At 31.6% G+C, this 13,898-nt stretch overlaps 1 protein-coding gene across 1 annotated transcript in view; it reads left to right on the forward strand.

The window, feature by feature from the left end:
• Positions 1-13,898, forward strand: part of LOC129947883 (myc protein) — a 151,565-nt gene that overhangs the window by 47,532 nt on the left and 90,135 nt on the right. The window contains exon 2 of the mRNA XM_056058633.1: positions 12,700-12,755. The gene's annotated coding sequence lies outside the window, so the exon portion shown is untranslated. The remainder of the gene's footprint in view (positions 1-12,699; positions 12,756-13,898) is intronic.

Genomic DNA, 13,898 nt, shown 5'->3' on the forward strand with positions numbered 1-13,898 from the left:
AAAACAATAATAAAAAATAGGCTGGGATGTGAACCACACTGATTACTTCCCATACCGTTTGTCGATTTGTCTTGCTTAATAGCTTGTAGGTTATCGTGTTGGGTTAAATAAGTTGTTGGTTGAATTATTCCTAAAAATGTTAAAAAATTACCAACAATATTTTGTATATAAGGAAATAGTTTAGTTTGAAAATCTAGTTTGGTTTAATAGATTTTTAGTCGAAAACTAATTTTTACCAATTTTAGTAGCATTTCTACCAGATGTATAAACCGTTATTTTTCGTTGCACAAAATTGTTTTGGAGATAAAATCATTTTTTATTCGTAAAATTATTAAGGTGAACAATTTTTTTTTCAGTTTTTTTGATTTATAAAAAACCGTTCATTGTTTTTTTTCAGAAAATATACTTGTTTGGTATCACGTTACAATGTATTACATATTGTGTTTTTTGTTCGTGAGATATTTAGGGTTAACCAACATTTTCACATTTTTTTAAACTGCTTTAGTAAAAAAAATACCAGCGCAATTTTTTTGAGAGCCATTTCTCCATCTTTCTGCATTGGAATCATAACGAAATCTATAATGCCGAAAATGTCGAAAATAAAAAAAATTATCTAGAACGCAAAAATCTCGATTCCACAAAAATCCAGAATTAACAAAAATCGCGAAAGACTCTGTCTAGAAAAAAATCTCTTTAAAAATCTTTTATTTCGATTCTAGGAACCTTGAAACGGCAAAAAATGTCAAAATTTTCAATTTAACATTACAATATCTTGCTATGGGAAGTTAATGAAAGAAAACATAACATTGTTAAAAAAAAGTCTAACAATTACTAAAGGGTGATTTTTTTGAGGGTAAGATTTTTATGCATTAGTATTTTTGACCGATCACGCGGGATTTCAGACATGGTGTCAAAGAGAAAGATGCTCAGTATGCTTTGACATTTCATCATGAATAGACTTACTAACGAGCAACGCTTGCAAATCATTGAATTTTATTACCAAAATCAGTGTTCGGTTCGAAATGTGTTTCGCGCTTTACGTCCGATTTATGGTCTACATAATCGACCAAGTGAGCAAACAATTAATGCGATTGTGACCAAGTTTCGCACTCAGTTTACTTTATTGGACATTAAACCAACCACACGAATGCGTACAGTGCGTACAGAAGAGAATATTGCGTCTGTTTCTGAAAGTGTTGCTGAAGACCGTGAAATGTCGATTCGTCGCCGTTCGCAGCAATTGGGTTTGTGTTATTCGACCACATGGAAGATTTTACGCAAAGATCTTGGTGTAAAACCGTATAAAATACAGCTCGTGCAAGAACTGAAGCCGAACGATCTGCCACAACGTCGAATTTTCAGTGAATGGGCCCTAGAAAAGTTGGCAGAAAATCCGCTTTTTTATCGACAAATTTTGTTCAGCGATGAGGCTCATTTCTGGTTGAATGGCTACGTAAATAAGCAAAATTGCCGCATTTGGAGTGAAGAGCAACCAGAAGCCGTTCAAGAACTGCCCATGCATCCCGAAGAATGCACTGTTTGGTGTGGTTTGTACGCTGGTGGAATCATTGGACCGTATTTTTCCAAAGATGCTGTTGGACGCAACGTTACGGTGAATGGCGATCGCTATCGTTCAATGCTAACAAACTTTTTGTTGCCAAAAATGGAAGAACTGAACTTGGTTGACATGTGGTTTCAACAAGATGGCACTACATGCCACACAGCTCGCGATTCTATGGCCATTTTGAGGGAAAACTTCGGAGAACAATTCATCTCAAGGAATGGACCGGTAAGTTGGCCACCAAGATCATGCGATTTGACGCCTTTAGACTATTTTTTGTGGGGCAACGTCAAGTCTAAAGTCTACACAAATAAGCCAGCAACTATTCCAGCTTTAGAAGACAACATTTCCGAAGAAATTCGGGCTATTCCGGCCGAAATGCTCTAAAAAGTTACCCAAAATTGGACTTTCCGAATGGACCACCTAAGACGCAAGCGCGGTCAACATTTAAATGAAATTATCTTCAAAAAGTAAATGTCATGGACCAATCTAACGTTTCAAATAAAGAATCGATGAGATTTTGCAAATTGTTTTTTTTTTTTAAAAAAAAGTTCTCAAGCTCTTAAAAAATCACCGTTTAGTAGGACAAAAAATGTTCGACAATTATAGAATACTAGCAGCCTGTCCCGGCTTCGCACGGGAAGACATAAATAGGTACAACTCTAATATCCCCCACACCCACACTGCTTCAAATGTACTTATGTACCGGCCGTTCAAATAATGTTTGTCCCAGGGACAATCTTTTTCCATAGTGGGTATCGACTTAAGAAAAGAGTGCTTTTCCCACGGGCAATAGTATGTGGCACTTTCTCAAGTAGGATCTCCTGAAAATCAAAACGTTTTGTTGCCACCTACAAATACCACAGCCAACGTAGTGTACAGGGAGGCTTTAAAATAAGGAAACAATTTTTTTCTAATGTCTACCCGTGCGAAGTCGGGACGGGCCGCTAGTAGCAATTAAAGTGCAAGACTGTCTCGCAAAATTGCTCTTAGTAAATAATTTTGTTTTCAAAAATTTAAATGTCATTTTATTTATCAAAAAACCTCAATTTTTTCGAAACTATTTAAATCAATTCTAAATTAAAAATACTTTTAGTATGAAGTTATTGAGAGCTTATTAATAAACGTTTTACATTTGATTTTTGTAAAAAATGATGAACCATTTTCGAGTTATTAAATTTTGAAGAAAAAAAATACCATTTTTTTAAAATCCAATGATTATCAAATATTGCTCAGACAGTATAAGGTCTTGTTTACAAAAATTCTTTAAAATAAGTTCATTAATTCGTGAGAAAAATTAAAAACAAAATAACGGTTTTATGGGATTACCTTTCTGGAGCAATACAAAAATATGTTCTTGTTGAAAGAAACCAAATAAAGAAAAAAATAAAGAAAATTTAATAAAAATCAATCGGTTTGTTTTTGAGAAAATTTGAACTGTTGATTTTGACAAATTCGTATAGGGGCTACCATTATTTTAAGTCTTAAAGAAACGCCGGACACAAAAAGGCTCAAAACCTTAATTTCCAAGTTTGAAATAAAGTGTCCAAATGGTTTGGGTTGTAGGGGCAAGGACAGAGAGACAGACAAACGGAATCGGGGGACTTACTTTTCACTTCTCTATCATCTTTATGTCATGTTTGATTAAAATCACGAGTTCGAAATTTCTTACCAATGCTACTTGCCATATATGTAGTTCCTATATGTCACAAATATAAATGTGTCCAATTGCACCCTGTATTCCCCTATTTCCTACAAACACCGACATTTTTTTAAAACTAAAAATGAGATAAAACATAAACACGTACACTCTTATCAGTTTATGTTTGGATTTTAATTTTTTTTTTTGTTCGTTTGATAAATTTTGATTTAAAATCTCTTTTAAACATTTCATATATACTCAACATTATATGACGAGTAAGAAAATAATGTTTGCGGAACGCTTTGGTCTTGTGTCAATATCAAAGAGCAACCACACATCCATCACAAAGACAGGAAATAAGAATAAGGGTTACGAATATATTCTTGTAATTTGACAAGATACCTAATTTCTTTCTTTTTTTTTAATTTAAATTATAAATATTTGTTATAATGTAGTGTACGTACATATATATAATACCTATCGCATTCATGAATAAAGTTTGAAGGCTACAAAAATATGAATTACCGATGGGGAGCTGCATTTTGAAGATAACCTATTTGAGATCAAATTGACCACATATAGTAGACAGTTTCGAATATTTCCAGCCATCACCATTGATAAGATTATGTGTGGCTTTGGGCAAAGATGATGGACCTGGACTTTAAATTCCATAGGTACATGGATTTTGAAACAAACTGCATACGCATAAATACACATTATATGAAATAAATGAATGATGAAATAATTAAATTATTGATAACTAGGTACTACTATTTTAATTGTTTTATTTTTATTAATTAAATTGAACAATCTTAGGAGGGAGGTACTACATAATCATTCAAGGCGAAAAATTATTATTTCTGTTGCTATGTGACTTTGACTATATTTTAAAAAAAAAGAGCAAAAATCCATTAGCGTGGTTTTTATTATTTTTACATAAATCATTCATTATTTCTTTAAAATACAACAAATTACAACCAAAACACATAAAGTGATCGTTTTCTTTTTAAATAGAATTATGTACTTCCAAAATATTGAAGACAAAGAAAATATCCCGCCGGTTTTTATACATAATTGAATTTGACTTGAACACAGATAATCGTGCCAAAAAGTTTTGTTGAAATTTTGTGCTGAGATGAGATTGGATAAGATAATTTAAGCATTTTTATTTTACTAATCGCTTCCATAGCATAAAAATCTATCACGTCAAACCTCATCATAGGTTCGGGCTTTTGGGTAAAAAAAAAGTTTTAAAAAAAAGCTTGATTGGTAATTTGTCAGCAGCGCGCCGAAATTTTGACATATTCTGTCTGCGTTTTTTTTAAAACTTTTTTTTTCTCTATTAAAAAAAATATTTTTTTTTAATATAGTATATTTTTTGTTGGTGAATGGGTGCAGTGGTAGTTTTAAATTATATGTCTTAACTTATGTCTAGACTTTAGATAGATATTCCTGATTAATGGTGATATATGTAGGTTGGTTCAACATATGAGTTTCATTTTGGTTTAGCAAATAAATAATTCATTTACATAGGAAGAGATCCTTCTAGCATTCATGGAATTATCCAAATTAAAAATTGTATCTATTCGAAGGTAAATAACTTTGATCGATGATGTAGAGCAGAAGATATATTTTTATTGTGTTATACAATTGAATCATGACCTATACTTTGTCTAGAAAAAAAAAAAACCACAACTGGGTTACTGATTTTTATAGGATGTGGTGATTCCCTTTACAGGTAAAACAGCAAAAAAGTCCAGTCACTTTTATGACTCTGTCTTCTCTGATCTATGTTAAAACCAAATTACTTTCGCAACAGCTCCATTACATGTATTCAATTTAGGAAATAATATTCTGAGAGTATCGCCAACTTTAAGACTTGGCTTTTGTCATTACATATTCTTCTTTTACTCTCATCCAGTCAGCATAAGTAACTGCCTTCTGCGTATACATATTTGGGATCGAATTAGAATTAAAAAGAGGCTGGGATGCGACCCACACTGATAACTTCCATTCCTGTCTGTCCATTTTTCTTGCTTAAAAGTTTGTAGGTTTTTGTGTTAGGTTGTTAGTCAAATTATTCTTAAAAAACAATATTTTTCATATAAAGAAATAGTTTAGTTTGAAAATCTAGTTTTGTTGAGTAGAAAACAAATGTTTACCAATTTTAGTACCATTTGTTAATTTCTTACAAATTGGAAGAATAAAATTAATTTGAGAGATATCAAGAACCGAACATCAAGTTTTACCAAATTAGCGTACTATTTTTTGTAGATTTTATTTTCTTGTGAAAAAATGGACTATTGGATTTTTATAAACAATATTTTCTGTAAAAAAAACAAGTTTGAAGACAATATTTTTAATTTTTGAAAAGCTATTTGAGTAGAAAGTAAATTTTGACCAAGTTTTAGTCTTGTTTTTTTTTAGATTTTTATTTTTTGTAAAAAAAACTGTCAATTAGATTTTTCTCAAAATTTTACTGAATGTTGACAATAATATTTTTTAAAAGATAAAGGTAGTTTAAAGCCAATATCATAATGTTTAAAAAAGATATTTGATTCGAAAATCAATTTTTACCAACTTTTATTAATTTTTGTTTAGGCTTTTATTTTTTGTAAAAAAAAACTGTCAATTCGATTTTTCTTAAAATTTTTCTGAATGTTGAAAACAATATTTCTTATAAGTGAAAATTAGTTGGAAGCCAATTTTTCAGTTTTTTGAAAAGATATTCGATTCAAAATGAATTTTTAACAACTTTAGTTAATTTTTTTAGGTTTTTAGTTCTTTTTTTGTAAAAAAAACTGTCCAATTTTTCTGAATGTTGACAACAATAGTTTTTAAAAGATAAAAGTAGTTTATAGCCAATATATCAAAGTTTTAAAAAGATATTTATGTCGAAAATAAATTTTTACCAAGTTGTATTAATTTTTTTGTTTAGGTTCGTATTTTTTGTAAAAAAAAAGCTATCAATTCGATTTTTCTTAAAATTTTTTCCGAATGTTGAAAACAATATATCTTATAAGTTAAAGTTAGTTCGAAGCCAAATTTCAAATTTTTGAAAAGATATTTGAGTCGAAAATCAATTTTACTTACCTTTGTTAAATTTTCTTTTAAGTTTTTAGTTTTTGTAAAAAAGAAACTGTCAATGAGATTTTTCTTAAAATGTTACCGAATGTTGAAAACAATATTTCCTATACGATAAAATAAAATTGAAGCCATAATCTCAAGTTTTTGAAAAGATATTTGAATCGAAATTCTATTTTTACCAACTCTGAGTAACGTTTTGTTTTAGATTTTATTTTTAAAAAAATAACAATTTGATTATTCCCAAAATTTTAACAAATGTTAAAAACGTCATTTTTCGTTGCACAAAAATGTTTTGGAGATGAAATCGTTTTTTATCCGTAAATTTTTCGAGGTGAAATTTTTTTCCAGTTTTTTTGATTTATAAAAAAACCGTTTATTGGATTTTTTTCCAAAAATTATACTAGTTTGGTATCACGTTAAAATATGTAATATAAAATTTAATTCAAGTCTCAAGCGTCATTGGTTCGTAAGATATTTTGGGTTAACCAAATATTTCCTTTTTTTTAAATTGCTATGTTAAAAAGAAAACCCACTCAATTTTTTTTCAGAGTCCTTTTTAAATCTTTCTGTATAACGTACGTACACACGCACGCACAGAAATCTCTCTTAAAATCTTTTATTTACACTCTAGGAACCTTGAAACGTCAAAATGTCAACTTTTTCAATTCGACAAATCGGACCGATTAAAATAACTTCCTATGTCTAGTTAAAAATGGAACGACGCACGCTTTAATAATGTAGGTATTGAAATTGTTTGAACTAATTACTTTTCTGATGAATCGAAACAGTGGACAATATTTAAGGTAGGCCGTAAAATTTGTCGAAAACTCATGTTTATCGATTCCTAGTTCATCCTCAACACTGGCATCAAAATTATACTTTATTTTGCATAAAGTCTTATATCTTTAGACTTTTTAAGTTAAGTTAACGAAAGAACATACACTGCGGGTCATAAGGTTAGAAGCAGGATTTTTTGAGAAGTAAAATCGATATTTCTCCCGTTACATAATGGATTCAAAAAAAATAACTATGGTTAATGAAAGACTATTTTGTTAACAACACAACACACATTTTGGGTATAGAAGAGATTAAGCTAACTGAACTTCTAAGACCAATTGTTAATTAAGTCAAGAATATGCGAAAATAAATCGGGTCATTAGATTAGAAGCACATAAAATAAATGAAAATAAAATGCAGTTATTCATATTTTGTTTAAGTTTTTGGGTTTTATTAAATATTTAATAATGCGTGCTGCTCAAAAACAGCAAAAACTATCGAGTGAAACTCTAAATATGATAGCACTTCGTGATAGTATTCGAAAAAAGACCAATCTAAATGCCCAAGAAAAACAAGATATGAAAAATATACGGAAGAACATCAAAAAACGTTGTCAAGAAGACATCCAAAAATTCAATGACAACCTCTTAAAGACAGTAATCGAAAAAACGAGATCAATAAAAAAGGCAAAGTATGCAATCCAAGATTATAAAGAGTGGATAACAGCAATGGCGGATAATGATAAAAGAATTCACGAAAGGAAGAATATTAACCAAATAGCTACAAACTTCTACATTGATCTATACAAAACACGCATAGTAGACACTGATGATATATTTCTAGAGCGACAAAACCAGGAAGAAGATTTTCCACTATTTCTTAAAAGTGAAATAGAGCGAGCAATAAATAGTTTAAAGAATGAAAAAAGCAAAGGAAACGATGGGATATTAGCTGAATACCTAAAGTTCGGCAACTTTTCACTGGCCAACTGGTTGACTACTATTTTCAATCAGGTTTTGGTCACCGAGGAAGTCCCAGACCAATGGACGAAATCGGAAATAATTCTCATACATAAAAAAGGGAACAGGGACGATATCAACAATTATCGCCCGATAAGCATAATATCATCGATATACAAGGTTTTTGCGAAGTGTTTATTTGAGAGAATGAAAACCACTCTTAATTTAAATCAACCTTTTGAACAAGCCGGTTTTAGATCAGGTTTTTCAACAATAGACCATCTACAAACCGTTAATCAAATAATTGAAAAATGCAAAGAGTATAACATCACAATATACTTTGCCTTTATCGATTTTGCAAAAGCCTTTGACACAGTAGAGCAAAGATTTATTTGGAAGGCGCTTCTCAATCAAGGTGTAGACGAAAAAATAGTTCGAATCCTAAAGAAAATGTATCGGATCAGATTTTAAAATATCGCGAGGTGTTAGGCAAGGAGATCCAATTTCACCAGCTCTGTTTTCCGCAGCCTTAGAAGGAGTATTTAGAAAGCTAGACTGGGAAGACAAAGGATTAAAGATAAATGGCAAATGTCTCTCAAACCTCCGATTTGCAGATGACATTATAATTATCGCAAACAGCAGTGAAGAACTTCAAACGATGCTAAACGAGCTATGCTCGGAATGCGAAAATATTGGGTTGTCAACAAATCAACAGAAAACTAAAATTATGACAAATGGTGCTTATGATCCAGTTACTGTTAATAACAATATATTAGAATACGTTGAAGACTACACATACCTTGGTCAGATTATCTCATTCAAAGACAAAGAAAAAAAGGATATAGAGCAGCGAATGACGAACGCTTGGAGGCAGTTCTGGAACGTTAAGCATCTTCTTACATTGAATATTTCGAATAAAACAAGGAAATATGTGTTTGACTCAACAGTTATTCCAGTCCTCACCTATGGGTGCCAAACTTGGCAAGTCACGAAAAACACTGAAATGAAACTCCAATCATGTCAGAGAGCAATGGAGAGAGCTATTTTGAACGTTCATATTGCCCAGCAAATTAACCATCAGAATATAAGAAGTCAAACTAATTTTGAAGACGTTAGACACAGGCTTAAGAAACTCAAATGGGAATGGGCAGGACATGTAATACGTACACCTGATAATCGATGGACAAAATTAGTAACCGAATGGATACCCTTAGAAAGCAAAAGAAGCGTAGGTGGACAACATAAACGCTGGAAGGATGACATCCGAAAAATATGCCCACTTTATTGGAGAGAAGCACTAGATAGAAGAAGATGGAGAAGTCTGGGGGAGGCTTATGCTCAGATAACCTAAAATTATACCTCTCTTTTCAAATAATGTATATATTTAAATTAGTTTTAAACCTTCATTGAATTATTTGTTTCTTGTAATTTAATTAATTTTACGTACACATACTTGTTTAAATGTAATGTAAATATATTCAATCAAATGGCAATTATAAAATTATTGTAAATTTTAAAGTATTAATGAGTGAATAAAGCTTGGAATAATAATAATAATAATGCGTGCTGCCACCAGCCTTTAAAATAACTTCGAAAATTCTATCTTTTAGGGGTTTATAAAGAGATTCCAAGTAGTCCAGTAAAATCTCACTCCAGGCCAATTTGATACCATGAATAAGCGCTTCCTTGTCATCATATTGCTTCCCTCCCTCATACACCTTACGTGTAAGCCAGCCCCACACATTTTCCATTATGTTAAGGTCCGGGAAATATGGTGGCCAAGGCAGCAAGTAGATGTTTTGGTTTGCAATGAAGGATTTTACCTCTCGGGCTGTGTGTATCGGAGCGTTGTCCTGCTGAAAAATTCCTTGAAATTGGTCCAAAAAGCTCGGTAATTTTGGGGAATACTGCTTCCGGCAAGGCTTTGTAGGTTTTTCCAGTCGTTTTACTATCTTGGACTACCAAGTCTATAGTGCCATAAAACGGAATTGAGCCCTAGACTAAAACGCCTCCCTCTCTGCTATGGTGAGACGGTTTAAAAACCGCTCCTCTTTCCTCATGTCATGGAAATAATAATTATAACCATCTGGCCCATCTAGGTTAAATTTTTTTTCGTCGGAAAAAATAACCTTCCGCCAATCATTTGAAGTTATTGAATTCTGCACATCCCAGCTCATGTGATTTTTCGCAAAAAAAATGGTGGTTTTTTTTAAGCTTCAGCCGCTTTATGTGCTTAGCATTACGGATCGTGCGTTTCACAGTCGACAAGCTGGCCTTAACATTAGCTCTATCCCTAATTTTAGCTGCCGATAAAGATGAATTTGCGCTATTATAAGTATATTTCGCGTTTCGCGAAGTCTTAAGGCTGAGGAAGTGTTTCCTTTATATTTTTTTAGATACGACGATGGATTTTTTAAATAGTTGCTGACACAATGATCACTTCACGGCATGAAAGACCTTCAGAGTAATAAAAATCTATTCTTGCCATTTCCTCCACTGTCAAACATTTTTTCTTACCCATTTTTATTACAACTCAATAAACAACAATTAATTTATGAAATGCAACGTTTATACCGAAAATAAAATGAATTCACTTCACAAGACAACGTTTATATGTTCACTGCTTCTAATCTTATGACCCGATTTATTTTCGCATATTTTCGACTCAATTGACAATTTGTCATAAAAGATCTGTTAGCTAATTCTCTAATATTCCCAAATTTTACATTTTGTTGTTAACAAAGTAGTCTTTCATTTACTATAGTGGTTTTTTTCTAATCCACCATGTAACGGGAGAAATATCGATTTTACTTCTCAAAAATGCCTGCTTCTAACCTTATGACCCGCAGTGTAAGTCGGTCATTGAGTTCGGTTTTGAAATACGTCAAAATGATCTGGGTCTTTTAATAATGGTCCTTTTGCGTATATGAATTTGGGTTAAAAAACAAATTTGGGGCTCCCTGAAATTACGCCATAGGAAATTACGCCAAAAACTGTTTTGGAAAAAAAGCCCAAACAATTTTGGCGTAAAAAAATGGGAAAAAGCGCCCAAAAACAAAAAGAAAAATACGCCAAAAAGTGTGGAAATTACGCCAAACTTTTGGAAAAAGAGCCAAAATACTAAAATGGAAAAAACGCCCTAAAAAATAAGAACTTTTTGGTGTAATTTCCAAATTAGTTTTGGAAATTAAGCCTTTAAAGAATGAACAGAGCCTTTTCTGGCTTAATTTCCAAAATTAATTTGGAATTAAAGCCCAAAAAGTCTATAAAATAATCTGAACGTACGACGTAACATGGAGCGGCGCGGTGCCACCGGCGTGGCGCGGCGCAACCGGCGTGGCGCGGTGCAACCCGCGAGGCGCGGTGCAACCCGCGAGGCGCGGCGCTAAGCCGCCCCCCCCCCCCGCCGTTCATTATATCATAGGTACTTGTTCCATTGTTTTGTAGAACACATTTTCTTGTACCTTTGTTTATTTCAATTTGTCAATTTTTGTATATGTAAACCTGAAGGACATCTGCCACATTTTTCCGACAACACGGACATTGGTCAACGAAGTTCTTTGCTTTTACACACAATCCATCACTTTTTACTTTCATCTTAGCAATACAATTGTTAATATAACAAATGTAAAGAACATCTTCTTTATACACACATTTTTTTTTACAATATATCATAATCAAAACTTTCCATTTTATCCATCGCTTTATCAAAATGCTCTTCAAAATTCGTGAAAAACATGTAAAATACTGTTCTTTGCCGTTATATATTTCTGTATACCATATGAATACATTCGACTAACATGTACTTTTTTGATTTTGAACAACGAAGGTTAATTTTCTGGCTTTTTTTCCTTATTCGATTAGGAAAAAAAGCCAAAAAGTTTGTTTTGTGCGTTTTTTGCTTTAAGATTTGGAAAAAAACTAAAAAGTTTATTTTTGGGCTTTTTTTCCTTTTTTGTTTGGAAAAAAAGTCCAAAACCAAATTTTTGGCGATTTTTCCAAACAAAAATTGTTTGGCCTTTTTTCATTATTCTAAAAGGAAAAAACGCCAAAAAATTTTCGGAAAAAATAGCCAAAAAATCCGGAATTAACACCAAGCTCTTTAGGTTCTTTTTCCTAGGAAAAAAAGTCAAAAAATTGTATGGAGAATTTTTGGCGTTTTTTCCATTTTATTTTTTTGGCGTAATTTCCTATGGCGTAATTTCAGGGAGCCAAATTTGGGGAATTGAAATTCTATTTCAAGAATGATTTTTCAAAAAGTTCTAAATGTCACTTTTCGTTGCGATTTTTGGCCAGGTAATGGTGGTTAGATTGGACATTAGAAAGTTATGGGCGAATTACAGCCGCAAATTTGCGCGTTTTATGAAATTTTTTTAGTGTTACAATGATATGGTTTTTCATGTTTAATGACATACCATTTTCCTATTATTCGAAAACCTTGTATCGAAAATTCGAACTTTTTCTATTTAGTGTTTGATTTATTATTTTGATTTCTCTTTTTCATGAGCATCAAAATTAAAACTTAAAAAAACTTAAATTTAAATCATCACATAAATAAAACTAAATTGTTTTTTTTTTAGAAATATACAACTACTTACTTCTGTTAACATATATCTTACATTTGATTCTTAAATCTTAACATTCATTTAAAATTTCGTTTTCATTTTTTTCAGGATGTTATGTTTTCTGACTTGGTATACCAAGATGGAAATTTACAAACTCGATGAAGGTATGTAAATATTTAAATTTTAAGCAGAAATAATAAAAAAATAGAATTAGAAGAAATATGATAATTTTTGTAATTAGGTGAGGTGAAGTTAGGTTAAAGTGTCTGTGATAGAGTAGGACGCACTTAGGCCAGTTTGATGGTCCATTGTAATACCACATGAATCTTGAGGCTTTGTGAATTTTTGATTTCCTCGAAAATAAGACTTATTCAGTTTAGTGTGGGTTAACACCCAGTCCACACTGTTTGTCTTAGGTACTTTAGGCATACTAAGTTTAAAAATAAAAAAAAAATCTTTTAAAGACCTTTTAAAGGTTTCTTTTAACCCAGCTTCCAATAATAGAATAGAATTATGCGTGTTCTTTTCATGTTTATTGCAAAAAATGAATGATCTCTTAATAAATTGCTGAAAAAGAAAAAAAAACACACAAATCTGCAAACAAATTAACTCATAAAAGTAAATCGTGCGTTATGTTTGCTTTCATTGTTCGGAATGTCGAGTCATTGCGTTAAGTATCGTAAAACTTAGAACTCACGCAACAAATCCATTTCCTGCAGCAATGGTGGTGTTTCTGTTCCGCCGCATTAAGACATAATGAAACTTAATTCACACCTTTTTATGCTCAAAGTAAACAAATTCTTCACCATGGTGGTTATTTTCATCTTAATACCTATATAAGAGCTAACACGTGAAAAAGAACTTAAACTTAACATAAAGAGAACTAAACTATGCAACAACAACTACAAAATACGAAAAATGAAGACTTGATGCTAAACTTGAATATATAATAAATTAAGTGATAATTTGTTTTTAAACTGCAAAACTCACGACTTTTGAAAAAGTTAAAGTATAAGCAAAAAAAAAAAAACAAAAAAGATCTACGTGAAAAAAAGTATTTCAAAAATATGATTTTTTTTGGAAGTCATGATCACTTCTTTATTTATGATCCCCTTAAAAAAAAGTAGGTATATATTTTACGGATAAATGATTCTCTTCCCAGGAGACGAGTAGAAAAAACCTCAACTCAAACCCGAACCGTATCTATATCGCATATGATTAAAAAAAGGAAAATATATATTTTTATCTTATATTGAACTGAAAAAAAAACACATCTCAGTAGGGAGGAATATCATTGAAGTGCCATC

Source organism: Eupeodes corollae, chromosome 2, assembly GCF_945859685.1.
Source record: "Eupeodes corollae chromosome 2, idEupCoro1.1, whole genome shotgun sequence".
Taxonomy (NCBI): Eukaryota; Metazoa; Arthropoda; class Insecta; order Diptera; family Syrphidae; genus Eupeodes; species Eupeodes corollae.